Raw genomic sequence first — 6,000 nt, forward strand, 5'->3', positions numbered from 1 at the left:
CTAGCCCCTGGGGTCAGACGAGGCCGTAGTTGCGTCCTTAACCATCGGATGAGGCGACATGACGCTCATTAATCCTTTGGCTCGGATACCCAGATATAGATATCTGACACTTTGATTCAAAGAAACTTTTCTTAGATAAATCAGGTTATAAGTTGGCTATGGTCAGAAGAGATGCACTTGCCCACATGGATGCTTCTACATCTGGGAGTCTAAGTAACAGGGAAGGCAAATTTCAATGGCATAAGATTTGGCAACTAAAAGTCCCCAACAAGATCCAGATGTTTATTTGGCGTTTAGCTCACAACAGTCTTCTTGTAAGAAGAATTTTGGCCCATCGAGGAATTAAAATAGACACCCTATGTCCGGTTTGCAATTGACTGGATGAGGATTGTGGACATATTTTTTTCAAATGTAAATATGTGAAACACTGTTGGCGACTATTGAATATGGAAAAACATAGGGTAATGTTACTGGGATGTCAATCAGGGAGGGAAACTGTCCACATGATCTTGTCTCTGGAAAAATCTATACAAGTAAAGGTGATAGTGTGGTTGTGGAGATGGTGGTCAGCAAGGAATAAGGTAAATGAAGGTCATAGTGTGGAATCTAGCATGCAATACATCTCGTCATGATCATATCATTCTGGAAACAGATGCTACAGCCTTAGCATTGGCTCTATCTTCAATAGAGAAGGATAGAAGCACGATTGGTTCATTAATCCATCAGATTAGAGACCATATGGTGGATGACTTCAATTCTTGTAAAGTCTCTATACGTAACAGAACATGTAACAAGGTTGCATATGGTTTAGCCTCCCATGGAGCTTGTGTTTTGGCCCCTGATTGTTCTATGTTTTCTAGTCAAGTTCCTGAGTTTGTAACTAACTTTGTCACTGGTGATTTGCCTAGACATGCTTGTTAATGTAGCACCCAGTTTTAAAAACAAAACTAGATACACACCATATGTGAGCCTAGGAAGTCAAATCTCACATATAGCTACAAATAGAGGTAATATCAATAGATAATGCTTAATATATAACATACTTAGTATAAATGATATAACCTTAACTAGCAAACAGCGGAAAGACAACTCCGATCTTCGAGTGAAGACTCTAATTCCACAGAGACAACTGACTGGTTGATCACAAGCGTAACTTCTTCAAACTCTAGCAATCTGGTACCCATCTGGGATTTTTATCCAAATAATTGAAAAGTAAAACAAGCGTAAGTACATGTCGTACTCAACAAATATAACATGGGGTTCATGAGGCTCAAAAGACTAACACTGGTTTAACTATGATTAGCTTTTAGTGAGTCATGATTTTAGCAATTGAGTAGCAACAAGTTTATTCACAAACCCATGTAAACACATGATCAGATAAACATGACTAATGAATAGCATAAACAATAATCATTATTGAGCATCTTTATCATTAGTATTATTAGTGTTCATCATCATTAACCATTAATGATCATCTATTTCGTAAGGGTTCCAAGGATGCTCGTGATCGTGAGCACAGCTGTTATAACAGTTTTACACTCTGCAGAGGTTGTACGCTTTCACTGTAAGTCATGATTTATCCTTTCGCCCGAGGTGATCAGCCTCTTGACCCACTACCAAGGAAGGTTGGCATGGTTCACTATAAAGCCTTTCAAAGGTTCATCTAACAAGTTAGGGCCATTAGATTCACTCGGCAAATAGATATAGGAACCTCCTTGTCGAATGGCACAACTCCATCACTGTAACACCCTCGGTGTTACACCGTAAATCATTTACTAAAATATATCATGAGCATCATGTTTATGTGTTATTGCATGTAATAAAGTGTGTAGATCAATTTCCGTAACTCAAAATGATCAACAAAAATGCGAAATGAAAGTTGATTCAATAGTCATGTTATATCACTTAAGGTTGAAAATAAATTTCTATTAAGTAAAAATGCTATAAAACACATATGTGTCACCTTAATAAAGTTGAAGGTACAAACTCTGTAGATGACAGTGAAATACTTGTGGTCGAAAAATGATATTACTAGCTAATATTTTCGCTAGCTTAGAAATCATAAATGGAAATCAAATTCAGCTCAAAAACTTAGAAATTTTCAAGTCTGTCAACAGCTAGACATTGTTATGTTTAGCAATTTATTGTGAGAGATTGGATTAAGGAGTGGTGTAGTGTTATAGCTCGATTTGGTAGTCTCATGTGCCATCTTGAGCATGGTGAAGATAGTTTAGGTCCTAAAGCAACCGTTTGGTCGTGTTGAGCGCTTTAAAATTCGTGCGTGTCACTGTCTCGGGTTGGTTGGCGCCAGGGTGCACAGTCACCGCACGGCCTCCTCATGCCACGCACATGGTCGTGCCTTGTGTAGTCACTCTATGCCGCCACGCTGGGTCAGGTCGGGCCGCCCGGGCTTGACCGAGGCCAGTCGCAGCGAGCCATGGGCCCCATGCCCTGCTGCTCTACCTCGAGCTGCCGTCTTGGGTGCTGTCACGGCCGTGCTGCGCTGCTATCGCATCCGCACTATCGACTCTTCTCGCATCGTGCCACTGCCGCTACCGACGCCACTGCAACGCTGTGCTGTGCTGCCGCTCGCCTTGTCCTAGCACGCATGTGGTCTGTCTCGGCTTGATGAGGACATCACTACTTCATCGCATACAAGCCAAGTAGAGGAGGTCTAGCATGGACATCCAATTCATCTTTTTCATGGTGGAAGCCCAGTCCAACTCAAGTTCGAGTCTGGTTCAGGCTCCAAGACCAGTCTACCTTAAACTGGTCACCTATAACGCATCCGGACTCTGTTTTCGATGATCCATATATGGTTGGAAAGCTAATTTGATAACTAAGCCAATCCAAGTGGTTTCACGTCAAAATACCTTCGGAATCAATGAAAATCGTCAAAACAAGTCAGCGTCCAGAATCTGTCAGGGTGCTGCGACATCATCTTTTGGTCTGTTGGACCGTGTATCGTGTTTGGGCCCATTAGGGGGCACGTCCAGGGGGGTGACACCCAAGACTCTATAAATAGTAGCCATCTCTCTCCTTAGGGTTTGGGTTTTATTTAGTTCTTGATTTCCTCGTAAAACAAACATCGTTTTGCCGCAACTAGTCGCCGCCAAGGCCGCTTGCTGTGAACTAGGGCCCCGGTTCTTGATCTTATTCGCCTGTGGTGATTAGTCCTTTTGAATAAAGACTTAAACTCCTTAATTTCATAAGTCTCATATTTATTTGCAATTTTAGATTGCGTTCATCCTGTTCTTGCTTGTGTTCTCGATTCGCTTGCAGGAAAGCCTTCTCGGACGAGGTCAATCGCGTTCGCGTGGTTGATAACCAACGGAGCAGTGGTGTAACGGTTGCGGAGGTTCAAATCAATCTTGGTTCAAAGCCTAGATCGTGAACGTCGAGTCTCCACCAATCAACGCTATCATACCTTTCAGAAGATCGGGCCTACTCTACATCAAGTGGTATCAGAGACCTTGTTGCCTGTTAGGTATAATTTTGTTTCCCCCTTTAGATTGTTACTGTTTTTGCGTTACCTACAGTCCACAAAAGGCCAAAAAAATATACATCGTCACATATTCCCTGTCCTATAGCCTCATTGTGCCGTGCAAGTTCAGTCTCTGATTTGCGTTGTTGAGTTTGTGCCCTAGGTCAAGTTCTTGTTGCAGGATTTTAGATCGTTTTTAGTCCAGTTTGTGTTTTCCTCTTTGTTTTTCATCATAATCCATGAACACCTTCAAGTATTATTGTGATTCCTTTGTATTCATCAAACCCTAGTCCACGCCATCTTATTTGTTACACTTGTCTTCACTATTTTCATCAAATCCTTGCTGTCGTGACTAATTTTGCGCACATTGTTCCCGTTTTGTCCTCTAATTCGGAGTCCGTTCTAAAAACTGGTCTAGTTTTCGCATACGAACTCGGATTTCGACGTTCCATATATCAAAATCGATCAGAAAAAAATTTGGATCCATCCATCCTTGGCTTTGCCAGGGTTGGAGATTTTTATTTTAGGTCAAAAAGTGGTCACAAGATTCTCTTTTCGTGGTCACAAGGTCTTTGTCGATTTCAAGCACGTCTTCTAGAAATTCCACAGGCCACGTCTTTCACTTGTTTAAGCTCATATTTTCTGTGGTTACTTCTTTTGTGCTCCTAAGTGAAGAAAAAATATCAAAAAAATAAAAAGAAAAAGTCAAATAATCCCAAAAAAACAACGACAGCCCAAAAATAGAGAAAAAAGAGAGGGGCAAAAGTGGAACAATATCTAGAGGAGCACATAGATAGCGCCATTTGAGCTTGTGTTTGCGTGTGCTAATTTCTACCTTGTTTCTAATCATATTCTTGCTGTTCACATTACTTGATACATCTGGTACTTGGAACATGAGTAGGCCAGCAACTAAGACAAGTACTTGGGATACTTATTCAGCTTTGCTATTTAGTTATGAATTTTGTTATTCCTTGCTACTATATTGTGCCTGTCCAAGCTCTACTTTCTTCTAACCAATGTACAGGTTTGCCTTGCAACTGTTACACTCAAGCTACAACGGTATCACAGTCACCGACCGATTGCACCGCCTGTTGCTTTGGTAAGAACACTTGTAAGACCATGGTAAGACGCTTAAGAGTTGAGTGCCTTATTTTTCCTTGTGCACAACCTAAGTAGTTGGTAGGGATAATAATATTTGTGTTGTCTTTTTCTTTCTACTAACCATGTCAGGAAAAGCCGGAGGCAGCGGCCAAGGAAACGAGGACGCACCTATAGATTTCAATGACTGTGTTTCTAAGAATGAGCTTCGTGCCATTCTTGATGACAAGTTCAATGAGATCCTTCAACAAATCACCAATTTGGCCAAGAGGATTGAAGATGTTGAACAACGACATCCTAAACCACGTCCTGAAGATGATGATGATGATCTCTCTGAGGAGGACAATGGCGACGTGGAGGCTGAAGCCGAAGCTCAACGACGTGCTAAGGATGCACGTAACAGTAATCGGTTGAACTTTAACCGACGTGGTATGGGAGGTAACAACCAAGGATAATAATGATCCTTTCTCTAAAATCAAGTTTAAGATACCTCCTTTTTCTGGTTCTACTGATCCTGAAGCATATTTAGATTGGGAGATAGATGTAGATAAAAAATTTATCTCCCATCAAGTACCTGAAGAATATAGAGTTAGACTTGCTACTAGTGAGTTTACTAGTTTTGCTCTTTTCTGGTGGAATGATATTTACAATAATGCTGATGCTAATGCTCAAATACCTCAAACCTAGACTGTACTTAAACGACGAATGAAATCAAGATTTGTTCCTCCATACTATCAGCGTGATCTACGATTAAAACTACAACGTTTAAATCAAGGTAGTAAAACTGTTGAGGAATATTATCAGAAGCTTTTAATTGGTCTAGCACGTAGTAACATACAAGAGGATCATATAAAAGTGTTCTAGATTTTTTGGAGGTTTACGTCATGAAATACAAGATGTTCTTGACTATAAAGAATGGACTAGATTTTCCCAATTATATCATTATGCTATTAAAGCTGAAAGGGAAGTACAGGGACGACAACCTAGGCGATCCATGACTCCATCCGTGACTACCATCCATTCCTTCATGTCCAACCGAGGTGAGTAAATTTTCTAATGTGCAGACACCACCAGCACCTGTAAAGAAGAATTCTCCTATCACACCTTCTTCCAGTGGATCTGCTACACCTTCCTCTAGCAGCTCTTCTAAAGTTATGTGCCACCGCTATAAGGGCATGGGACATATTGCTAAAGAATGCCCCAGCAAACGCGTATATATTGCTACTGATGATGGTGGGTATGCTAGTGCTAGTGATGAAGAGAATGAATTTGCACTTGCAACCGATCTTTATGCAGATAAATTTGTGGATAGTGCTGAAGATCCTGATGAGGTAATTGATAGTGTGGCATACATTGTAGACTATAAATCAATCCTTATTCAGCGTGTTTTGAGTACATAAGTTGAGCCAGTAAACAAG

This window comes from Miscanthus floridulus, chromosome 2 (genome assembly GCF_019320115.1).
Source record: "Miscanthus floridulus cultivar M001 chromosome 2, ASM1932011v1, whole genome shotgun sequence".
Taxonomy (NCBI): Eukaryota; Viridiplantae; Streptophyta; class Magnoliopsida; order Poales; family Poaceae; genus Miscanthus; species Miscanthus floridulus.